This window comes from Acomys minous (genome assembly GCF_964271855.1).
Source record: "Acomys minous genome assembly, chromosome: 16".
Lineage (NCBI taxonomy): Eukaryota > Metazoa > Chordata > Mammalia > Rodentia > Muridae > Acomys > Acomys minous.
In genome coordinates this window covers 89,130,829-89,142,990 of record NC_140498.1, presented here as the reverse complement: position 1 = coordinate 89,142,990, position 12,162 = coordinate 89,130,829, and the positions used below count along the sequence as shown (strand labels likewise).

Sequence of the window (12,162 nt, the reverse complement as noted above, 5' to 3'; positions counted from 1 at the left end):
CAAAAACCCTACCACCTACAGGTTCAAAGATTCCGGCTCAGGTGGGAGAGTGCTTGGCAAGCATGCAGAAAGCCCTGTGTTCAAACCTTAGCACCAAGTAAAACAAGTCCCTTGATGAACCCCTGGGGTCCCAGCACTAGGAAGATAGAGGCAGGGGGATCAGGATGAGTCTACAGTCATCTTTGACTACATAGTGAATACAAGTCTAGCCTGGGCTACATGGTTTCAAAGGAAAAAGAAGGAAGAGGGGAGTAGAAGTAGTGGGGGAGGGACGGAGTTTGCTTATTTGTAGATAGTGTCTTATGCTGTAGGCCAGGCTAGTCTAGAACATTCCTGCCTCAGCCTCCCAAGTGATGGGATGATAGGCATATGCCACCATGCTTAACCTAAACAGCTGTTGAAAGGCAATAAATGCTGGGACAAAAGAGACATAAGTAAGAACAGTGAGCCAGGCGGCGGTGGCACACGCCTTTAACCCCTGCACTTGCAGGTGGATCGCTGTGAGTTCGAGGCCAGCCTGGTCTACAAAGGGAGTCCAGGACAGCCAAGGCTACACAGAGAAACCCTGTCTCGAGAAAAGAAAATTAGAGTGAGGCAAGCAGGGTGGGGAGAGAGAAGGCTTCCAGCTCAGAGTAAAGTGCACAGCAGAGGCCTGGGAGAGGCAGGCTATACAGCCCGAGGGAAGAGCTTGGCTGGGGATAGACAGCACAGGTCAGGAGGCAGTGGTGAGAGAACACCTGCCAAAGAGAACTTGCACGCTGGTCTAGTCACCAACGGTGGAGAGGAAGAGTGTAAAAGCCAGGGAGCCCTGCTCCATTACTTCCTGCCTGAGAAGGAGATGCGAGCCAGAGGTTGCAGCAGCAGCTCTGACAGGGGCTCTGAAAGCACCTCTCGAAGCCTGGCTATGGCATTAAACACTCCTTTAATCCCGCCTCTCTGGAGGGAGGCAGAGGCAGATGGATGAGTTCAGAGGCCAGGGTGGTGTATAGAACAAATTCTAGGCCAGTCAAGGCTACACAGAAAAAAAAAAATCCCCAAATACATAAACAAAAGCACCTCTCTGGCTGTTGACAGAAGCTTGCTGCAAGGGGTCTCAGAGTGTAAGGAAACAGCGTAAGTGAGGATGGCAAAGGCAGACACAGGAGACAGGGTGTTTAACAAGCTCTTAGTTGTACCCCAGCACCAAGAACAGTGCTTCCTGGCACCCAGCACAGGAAGGCAGCTAAAGATCTTCCAGAAGAAGAAAGTTAAAGGAGGAATTGAAGCCAAGCATGGTGGCCCTATCCTACAACCCCAGCACTTGGGAAGTGGTGACAGAAAGTTCAAGGTCAGCCTAGGCTACATAAGAATTAAACTGAGGGTACCAGGGGCTGTGGTGGCTCACGCCTTTACTCCTAGCACTTGGGTGGCAGAGGCAGGCAGATTGCCGTGAGTTCGAGGCCAGCCTGGTCTACAAAATAAGTCCAGGACAACCAAGATAACATAGAGAAGCCTTGTCTCGAAAAAAACAAAAACAAACAATTAAACTAGATGAGAGAGCACTTGCTGCCAAGCCAAATGACTTGAGTTAGGGCCTTAGGTCCCACATGACTCCTAAGTCATCCTCTACATGTATACTGTGATACACACCTTCCCCTGTGCACAAATAAATGTTAATGTTTAAATTAAATTAAATTAAAATGTAAAGGCTAATGGTACATGGAGAGTGGGTTCTAGGCAGAGGGAAATATGTGCTTACTTTCAAGATGGTCCCATGATTCTTTGGGATTTGTTGTGTTTTGTTGGGCTTTTTGATTGTTTGTTTCGTTTCGTTTTGTTTTGTTTCTCAAGTTTTTCTGAATGGTCCTGGCTGTCTGAGAATTTGCTCTGTAGACCAGGCTGGCCTTGAACTCAGAGACCCATGTGCCTGTGCCTCCCAAGCGCTGGGATTAAAGGCATACGTCACTACACCTGAAGACCTTATGATTCTTGGGTTTTTGTTTGTGTGTTTGTTTGTTTGTTTGTTTGAGACAGGCTTTCTCTGTGTAGGCCTGGCTGACCTGGACTCACTTTGTAGACCAGGCTAGCCTCAAGCTCATGGAGATCCACCTGTATCTGCCTCCCCAGTGCTGGGATTAAAGGCGTGTGTTAAGCATCATGATTCTTGACTCCAGGTGTTTACAGGAACCCCTTTCATCAGAGAGAACAGTGGCTTACAACTGGGATCTTTAAAAGTGATAAGACTGAGTCCTCCGAGCCCATGCCTTAAGACACTGTGGCTTTGCTCTGACTCCTTTGATCTTGCAGCTACTAGAACGCTGCCATGGCGGCACAAAGGCGGGTGGGGGTAGGGAACCATACCATCTACAGGAGTATGCATTCATGTACTTGAGCCCTCCAGCATCAGCTAAGCCTTCAGGCACCCGTAGCCTGGTTACTATCAAGACCATATTCCAAGGGCTGGAGTGAAGCAAAGAGATCAAATGGCTGCTTGGTACACACACAGGGCCCGGAGTTCCCAGCACTCCCTTCATCAAAAGGACAAACATTCGAAATTGTTATTTTTAAGTTCTAAATTTGCAATCTCTTGTTATAAGACTGTAGCTAACTAACACAGCGAGTAAATGCCTAAAATTCTCAAGAAAATGAGTACAGTGCGCACACGCCCAGAGTTTGTATATAAAACAGGAGCCAAATCATGGAAGTCTTACAGGCCACATGATTTGAGAGTGCGCAAGAGTCCAGAATACAAAAAACCCTCAGGCAGCATGATGGCTCACAACCCCCTGCAACTCTGGTGTCAGGAGACCCAATCCTTTTCGAGTTTAGTACATGAGAAAATCAGGTACATACTTGGTGCACAGACTCTCATACAGGCCAATTAGCCACACACAAAAGCATAAAAAGGCCAGGCATGGTGGCGCATGTCCCAGTACTCGGGAGGCAGAGACAGGAAGATTTCTGTGTGTTCAAGGCCAGCCTGGTCTACCAAGTGAGTCCAAGACAGCCAAGGCTACACAGAATAACCCCGTCTCAACAAAATAAAACAAAATGAAATAAATGTAAAAAATAAAAATCACAGCTGGACCTGGTGGTACAAACCAGCAAGTCCAGTAATTCTGAGGCAGGAACATCAGGAATTCAAGGTCACCATCCTATACCAAGTGAATCTGAGGGATCAAATCCAGGACCTTGTGCATTCGAGATTCAGTCCCCAACATGGCACAAAGAAGTACACAAGAAAGGTGAGAAAGGCATTGCAACTTATTTCCACTGCTGATTCCAGGTGACCTTGACCAGGTCAACTCGGAACTTCAGTCTCCTCATCTGGACCCATGGGTGTGGTGATCCCTGGTAAGGACCATCAGTTCTGTGCATCCAAAGCTCCATGTTTATGGAGTACTTGTCCATCGCGCTCTTACAGCAATCCCGCCGGCTTCCCTCAAAGCATGCAAGCAGGATCCAGCCACAAGCTTTAAATGGCCTGTTTTCAGAGTGGCCGCTGCCCCTATGCCAACCCCTTTCCATGCCCCGTTGCACCCATCCTCCCTGTCCGACTGCTCCATTACCAAGCAAACCTCAAATTCCTATGATGTCATATCGCCAGACAGGTCTCAGCTGTCACTTCCAGGCCCTTAGACAAAGCCACAGATACCCAGGTTTATAAGTGCTTCAAGGGTTCTTGGCTTAAAATACAGAATTTTATCCTTTGAGTGGGTATGGGGATCAGAGAATTCAGCCACTGCCCTGTAGTCTGATTGGCCCAGGGTCCACTGTGTTCCTGCACTGATGGGTCCATCCAGACCATTAGTCTTTCAGGAGGCAGAGTAGGGCAGTGGTTAGAGGCACAACTTCTCTCTAGGGAGTGGTACAGAGCCCAGTTCAACCACTCTCCGACTTCGCTCAAGAAAAGTGATGGGACTTCTCAGTGCCTCCCTCTTCTACTTGTGATGAGGGGACATCTGTGGCTTCCCTTCCTAGGGTTGTCCTAACAACGGAGGGACAGTACCAGTGAGGTGAGAAACCCACAGCTCTGCAAACAGTTTACCTGCTCCTCCAATGCAGGGGACATTTTCTTGTCCCTTCCCTTTACTGAGGTGGGGGGAATATAGGTTTTGAGATGGGGTTTCTCTGTGTAGCCCTGGCTGTCCTGGAACTTGCTCTGTAGACCAGGCTAGGTGGGTTCGGACTCAGAGATCTGCTTGTCTTCTGTCTCCTAAATGCTGGGATTAAAGGTGTGTGCCACTATTCATGGCATTGTTGTTGTTGTTGTTGCTGTTGTTGTTGTTTTGGAAGGTCTAACTCTGTGGCCCAGACTGACCTCTCAACCCTTCTGCTACAGTCCCAAATGCTGGGACTACAGGGGTCAGCCACAATGCCTAGTTTAAGGAATTTTTTTGGTTGTTTTAGTAAAAGATTTTATATGAATGGGGACCATGGCTCAACAGGAGACTGCTTGAAGGCCCCGGGTTGAGAGAGATGGAGACAGAGAGACTTGCAGAGAAAGATACAATCTGGGGTGGAAGAGTAGGGGAAAGTAAGCCTGTGGAGGGGAGTAGGGGAAAGTAAAGCTGTGTGTGGAAGGAAACTCAAGTAAAGCCAGGTGCTGTGGGGCATCCCAGAAACCCCAGCACCCAGGAGGCAGACACAAAAGAATCAGGAGTTCGAAGCCAGTCTGAGCTACACAGTAAAACCCTGTCTCAAGCAGTAGGCACAAATGCACCTCGGAGTGGGTACATTGTGTAAACAGTCCTACAAGTGGGGGTGAACAGCCGCCCCCCCCCACACACACACACAGAAATCCTGCACACAAAGATTATGGGACACTTCTCTGCCCTCCTCAGGGGACCGAAAGCAGAATCCCAACAAAAAGACCGATTTCATGGCTTAAAAACAGTTTACTACTGACGATTTCTTTCTCTCTCTCTCTCTCTCTCTCTCTCTCTCTCTCTCTCTCTCCCTCCCTCCCTCCCTCCCCCATCCCTCCCTCCCCCCTCCCTCCCTCCCTCCCTCCCTCTCTCTCTCTCTCTCTCTCTCTCTCTCTCTCTCTTTCTCTGTGTTGGGATTAAAGGCATGTGCACCACCACACCCAGCTTTACAAGTGTAGCCTTTGCTGTCCTGGAACTCGATCTGTAGACTACTGGCTGTTTATGTGGGCGCCAGAGGATTGAAATCCAGTCCTCAGATTTGCACAGGGAAGGGTTTATCCACTGAGCCACCAACTTCCCACCCCCTCTCTCATATAATTTTGATATATATAAAAAATTAATTCCAGCAGGGCACAGTGGCTCACGCCTATAATCCCAGCACTTGGAAGGCAGAGGCAGGTGGATCACAGTGAGCTCAAGGCCAGCCTGGTCTACAAAGTGAGTCCAGGACAGCCAAGGCTACACAGAGAAACCCTGTCTCAAAAGCTGGAGAAGAAAAAAAAAAAAAAAGAATTTCAAAGATGTTTCTTGTAAACTGATTATGTTGTCTCAAAATTCCTAATTTGAAGCCCCGATCTTTCACACTCAGAACTGATGGGTGCCCTGTAAGAGGAGGTTGGGATGTGTGGAGAGACAACAGGCCATTTCAGAACAGCCAAGAGGTGACCAGGAGACACCTGTCTGCCAACCAAGGAGAAAAGCCCAAGCAGAAACAACCCTCCTGGGACCTTGATCTTGAACTTACCGCCTCCAGACTGTGGGAAGAGAAATATGTGTCGTCTTAGCCACAAGTCTGAAGCATTTTGTAAGAGAGCACAGTGTACTGTGCTCTAAGAAGACCACAAATCCAAAGAGAAATCAAAACCTCACGTCTTTTCTCCATCACCACCAGCAAGACTCTGGCAGCCACACTCCTGTCTTAGTTACTTTTCTGCTGCTGCCGAGACAAAGTAACTGAAAAAAAGCCACCTAAGGATCGGTTCATTTTGTCTTTTGGAAAAGAAATCTCCACAGGAAGGTTTTGTGCTGTTTAGTGTTTGGTGGGTGTTTGTTTTGTTTTGTGAATTTGACACAAGCTAGGGTCTTCTGTGGGGGAACTTTCTTTTTTTTTTTTTTTTTTTTTTTTTTTTTTTTGGTTTTTTGGTTTTTCGAGACAGGGTTTCTCTGTGTAGCCTTGACTGTCCTGGACTCGCTTTTGTAGACCAGGCTGGCCTCGAACTCACAGCGATCCGCCTGCCTCTGCCTCCCAAGTGCTGGGATTAAAGGCGTGAGCCACCACGCCCGGCGGGGGAACTTTCTTAATTAATGATTGATTAATTTCAGTGGGCCCCAGCCTACTGTAGGCGGTTGTATAAAAATGCAAGCCAACTAACAAGGTCTCATTTCCCCCCTCACCCCACCCCCATGTCCCACCCCACCCCAGTCCCAAGGTCCCACAGCTGGGAAATAACAAATTTAACTAACTGAGCTAATAAATGCTTCCTTTAAAATATGACTGGGGTAGGCATAGGGGGAAGGGCTGGAGAGTGCTTGGGAGACACACGCTCTGAATTCTTCCCCAAGTGCCACAGCGACACACTTGAGCCTATCTTGGTGCTGACAGTGCAAAGAGTGTCTGTTGGGAGCCCAGCCTCCGGTCCAGGAAATTCCCCGTGCACCTCCCGAAATGTGCCCAATTCTCTTTCTTTGAGGAAAACAGTCTCAAGGTCATCTCAAGACACATAGGAGCCTTCAAGAGGACAAGGGGACAGCATAGCTCCCAAGCCCCACATACATTCTGGTTCTCTCTGTCCTTTGCCCTGAGGGCTGCCCCTGAGGATGCCAGGGCAGCCCCTGGCTTCCAGCTTCTTGCTGGGCTCAGTTTATTTGAAATACTGCTGGTAATTGGGAAGAAAGAGGGGTAGATTTAAGGACAGGTGGGACCGGGCATCCTCTTCCTGCCCTCTCTCCAGAGTAGCTCTGAGCCACAGGACTCCACCCCAAGCAGTCCAACATCTATGCACTCAGGCCACGTGTGTTGTATATCCAGACACCCTACCCTCAAGCTCCTGATATCCAAGGGTGAGGGGGCCCCTACTCTTGCTAGCTCCAGTGTATTTCTGGCCCCATCCCCCAACCCCCAGCATCCTTGCATTGTGTCCATCCAAGCTGAATAGATGATGGGGAAGGATCGTTTTTTTTTGCCTCCAGCCTGAGCCATAATAAGTGAGAATTGCAACTAAACAAGAAAGATGCTGAGGGCTTTTGGATTTTGGGTCTTGCCATTCTGAGGATGGACGCAGGGCATCTTGCATGCTAGGTAAGCTACATCCTGGCTTGTTTATTTTATGTTTCATTGAGACAGGCTCTCAGGTAGCCCAGACTCACCTTGAACTCGCTATGTATTAGCTGAAGATGACTTTGAGTTTTTAATCCTCCTGCCTCCACCTCTTGGGAGACGGTATGAACTCAGGGCTTCATGCAAGGTAGGCAAGCTATTTATCCACCTGAACCACAGCTTCAGCTGCAGATTCCTTCCAGGCTCCACTTCAGGCATCACCTCCATTATGTCCGTGGTCCTAGGATCCATCCAAATTCAAGGGGAGGGACACAGGCTCCAGCGCTTGACAGGAGGGGTCAGAAGTTCAACGTACAATCTAACCTAAGTCCACTCTCGCTGTCACAATGAACTTGAAGTTTCTCCATAACTCACAAGGAAGTTCATATACACTCCCATTACATTCAGGGCTCCTCATCCGTCCATCACGCTGAAGTTCCTAAGAGCTGAGCAACTTTCTTCATTGTCACACGGAATTGAACCCATGCCCAGATGTCCGATAGTTTTCTTTTTCCATTTCAACATTTAATACTTAAGAAAACACACCTTCAATTCTCCTGTGATCCGGCAACCCTGAGCTAGCTGGAGAAGCCAGAGAAGTGCCTCAGTGTCCTACCCCTCCTCCTGCGCTCCCCCATCCCCGCCCAAGGTGGAAGCTCTGATTTCCAGCCCTTTCGAACAGGTGCACCACGGGCCAATAACGAGTTAACCTGCAGAACCTCGCTAGAGATATAATTACAGAGAATCACCACCCTGGCCTTCTGGGAAGGGTTTTGTCAGAAGTGGGTAAATAAACAATGTCCTGTGGTCTCTTCACCCTGTGGGCTGATTAACTCTTGCGGAGATTGTTCCCCAGTGACTGAGGCAAGAGAGCTGCCCCACCTGAATGAGCCGAAATTCCCACGTGTTGGGGTTCCAAAGTCTCCAAAGGGCTCCTCCCAGCCCAGAGCCAAGCCTATCCTAGGGGTATACCCTCACCAATGCCCCTGCTGGAAGCCTGGTGAGACCCCATTCAGATGCTAAGAGTTTTCCACCCACTACGGAATTCCTGGGTAGGAACCAGCCAGGCAAGCCTGATTTATTACCTTTTAAAGTCTCCCTCGGTCCCATTAGCCTTACTTCAACTGTCTCTATCTCTCTTCCTCTCCCCACTTTTGTGCTGTACCCCTAAATTGGGTGTCTTCCCATACATAAGGCCTGAGGTCTGAGCTGCAGAGAGACCTCTGCTGAGTGGCGCTAATCTCTCGCTGAGCATCTCTCGCGTTTCTCCCACAAGCTGCCAACCTCCTCTCCATTTCTGAGAATTGAATAGTGCCCTGGGGTGCTGGCTGAATTGACCTCTTGACTGGGTGACTCATCACCCCTGAGAGTCCAAGTCTGTCCTCCTGCTCTAACCAGGTGGTGCCTTGGGATGACCGTCCTGCACTCAGGTGGTGGGGCTTACACAGCTGGCCTCACAGCTTCCCCCACTGCAAACACCATCGCCAAAGCTTCACCATTGCTCACGATCAGAGTCTTGACTCGGAGCCCAGAGAGTCCCAGGTTCCAGGTGGTAAGTATCTTCTGATGAAGACAGGTCCCTAAGGATCCTAGACTGGCCAATTCTGACCCAGTGACTTCTTTGATCTGTGACCTAGGGTAAGTGAATCAGCCTGCCTTTTTTTTTTTTTTTTTTTTTTTTTTTTTTTGTTTCCTGATCTGTAAAGCAAAGATGGACCACTGGCCCTGTCTTCCCCCTCAGTGGTGCAGGCAAGGCTGGGATGACACCCAACTGTGGATCATGTGTTCTACACAGTGATGGTCACATGGTACATGGGAACCTTTGAGCTAGCTGTGGTGGCTCACACCTGCAGTTCCAGGGCTTGAGAGGCAGAAGCAGGAGGATCAAGAGTTTAAGGCTACATAATGTGAACCTGTCTCCAATCAACAAGCAATTTGGGGCTGGGCGTGGTGGGGCACACCTTTAATCCCAGCACTCCAGAGGCAGAGTTTGAGGCCAACCTGGTCTACAAAGTGAGTCCAGGATGGCCAAGGCTAACACGGAGAGACCCTAACACACACACACACACACACACACACACACACACACACAGAGAGAGAGAGAGAGAGAGAGAGAGAGAGAGAGAGAGAGAGAGAGAGAAAGAGAGAGAGAGAGAGAGAGAGAGAGAGAGAGAGAGAGAGAGAGAACAAAATGAACCTCACTGCCCATCCATCACCAGGTAGGCACCTCTGCACCACCCTTCATTTCCCCTCCTAGTTCAAGGCACCAGGTGATTTCCTGTTTGTACTGAATCCCCCCCCCTTTTTTTAAATTTATTTTAGCTGTAACTTAAAAAAAAAAAGTAGTAGAAACTCAAAGTACAAATGGTTGTGTGACTTGTCTCTTATAACCTTGGCTGAGGACTGGTCTGCTGCCTCTTCTGCCCAGCTTTGACTGCCCCAAGCAGATCACATGATCAGCCTTCAACTGGCAAGTCACACGCCAAGAGCAAAGCACAGGAACAGGGATTGGTATTGGCAGGTCAACAGCTCAGATAATCAAAAGGCAAAAGTAAGTGGGTGGAGACAGGTAATAAGGTAAATTAATCCAGAGAAGAAGAAGAAGGAGAAGGAGAAGGCGGCGGCCGGGTGGGCTTTGGTGGTATATGCCTTTAATCCCAACAAAAAAACAAAGAGGAGGAGGAGGAGGAAATAATAAGATTGTTCAGGGCCTCCCAAATTGTATTATCATTATTTTGAGGCTTTTTTTTTTTTGAGACAGGATTTCTTTGTGCAGTAGCCCTGGCTGTCATAGACTTTGTAGACCAGGCTGGCCTCAAACCCACAGAGATCCACCTGCCTCAGCCTCCTGAGTACTAATAATTATTATCTTTAATTCCTTCCTCCGCATAGCACTGGGGTGGTGGATAAGTGTTCAGCCTGTGCGTTCTGAGCCTGCTCCAGTGTGTGTGTGTGAGCTCACAGTGATGTCCACCAGCTAATTTCCGTCTTTGGCTCTTTCTTGGAGAATGAACAGGACACCCTAAATCTGTCTTTCAGCACCCCAGAAGATCAGCTTATCCAAGATCTACTGGAACCTGCACGATCCATTCCTTCTCTTGCGCCATCTCACAAACTCTCTGGGCATTAACACTTTTTCCAGCCCGGAGAGGAGGCAGGAGAGAGAGCCTTGTCCATGTTGGTGTCCCCCTCCTTGCTTTACTCACCACAGTAGAAAAGCAACCTCCAGACAACCTGTACTTTCAAGCAAGCTAAGAATTTCCTCTTAGCTCCACTCCGCCCCAGAGGGAGAGCAGGGAGCTTTGGCCTTTTTTCCTGGATGCTGACGACTGGGAGAGCCTCTGCCTGGCCTTTGATGAGTCTGAAACTGGCTATTTTCACTCAGAAACCAAAGCTCATCACGCCCCACCCCCCTCCCCGCCCCCCTCCACAGCTTGCCCCTCTGCCTTGGCCACGAAACTCCAATCACTAAGTCTAAGGGATTTGTCAGTCTTCTAGAACTCTTGCCCAGGTCCGGTGATAACCATCCTGGGGGGGGGGGGGGAGGCTCGTGTCCTCATCACAGGCATCCCCTCTCAACCCCTCTTGCCTGGGAAAACTCCTGACAGCCATCTTAAGGCTAATCAGCCAGAAAAACCTGTTTTCCAGCAGAGTCTCACCATTTTCCACCACGATGCCGAAAGAGTGGTCTGAACAACCACAAAAACCCCAGGAAGCCAGGAGTAAGTGCAGCCTCGTATTCTTTCTTTCTTTCTCCATCCACCCCACGTCCAGCTAGATGCCTCAAGTTTGCGCTGGTCAGGGAGAAACAGGGTATGGAAATCCACGCGCTGGTTAGGCTGGAGAAGTCTGGCCTGTCCAGCAGGGTTAGAAACCTGCAAGCTGGAGTGACCTCTCCCAGCTACTTTTCCTTGTCAGTCTTTCTGAATGAAAGGGGAAGATTTACTGCCAGGCTCAGCTGGCAGTATTTTACAGCCATTTCAAATGGATTTGAGACAGTAGGGTAACTGGCTCTGCTGGCCACGGAGGGGCCATAGAAGGTTCTTTTTTTTTTTTTTAATAAAGAAGCCCATCCAACATCATGGACACAGTAAAGTGGCATTCTTGGCCAGAAAAGAGGAAGAAGGATTGCGCTGGAACCTTCCGAGGCCAACGCTATTAAACACATGGCTAAATTGCTGAGGGTTTTAAGATAGAGAATGTTCTCAGTAGCTCTTGGTCAGCCTGGCCCTTTCTGTCCATTTAGCAAGATCTGTTTGCAGTGCAGGCAGAAGTCTCGAGGTCTGCTTGATGGGGTAACACATGTATTATTGATGAAGGTAAGGAAGAAAAGCCCAGCTCAGACCTGAGTACCACCACACGGCTACCGTTTATATACAGATAGATATTTGTAAACTGGCTGCAGCATCTCCCTCTGGCCTGCCTACTTTGTCTGACTGAGTCTCTTTTTAAAATAAAGCTGAGTCCTATGGGACGTGGGAGCTCATACCTATAATCCCAACATTAGGGAGGCAAAGGCAGGAGGATCACCATGACTCCGAAGCCAGCTGGGGATACAGAGTGAGGTCTGCCTGTCACTGTCTTGAAAGACAGACAGACAGACAGACAGAAACAAACAAAGAGAAAAGAAGCCCACTGGCACAGGACTTTTCATTCTGCCACTAGGAAGGCAGAGGCGGGCAGATCTCTGCCTTCAAGGCCAGTCTGGTTAACAGAGTGAGTTCCAGGACAGCCAGGGCTGCACAGAGAAACCCTGTCTAGGGAAAAACAAAAAGGAGGAGGAGAAAAGGAAGGAAGAAAGGGAGGGAAGGAGGGAGGGAGGAGGTGGGGAAGAAGGAAGAAGTGAAGGAAGGAAGGTAGGAGAGAGAGAGAGAACACCTTAATTGCTGAATTAAAATGAATGATTAAACTACATCTGTAAATAAGTTGAAGATAGGC

At 48.9% G+C, this 12,162-nt stretch overlaps 1 long non-coding RNA gene across 2 annotated transcripts in view; it reads right to left on the bottom strand.

Moving 5' to 3' along the window:
- Nucleotides 1-7,677, bottom strand: part of LOC311587305 — a 77,636-nt gene extending 69,959 nt beyond the window's left edge. For both annotated transcript variants that reach the window (XR_014775816.1, XR_014775817.1), the window contains exon 1: nt 7,394-7,677. This is a non-coding gene — a long non-coding RNA (uncharacterized lncRNA). The remainder of the gene's footprint in view (nt 1-7,393) is intronic.
- Nucleotides 7,678-12,162: the final 4,485 nt, after the last annotated feature.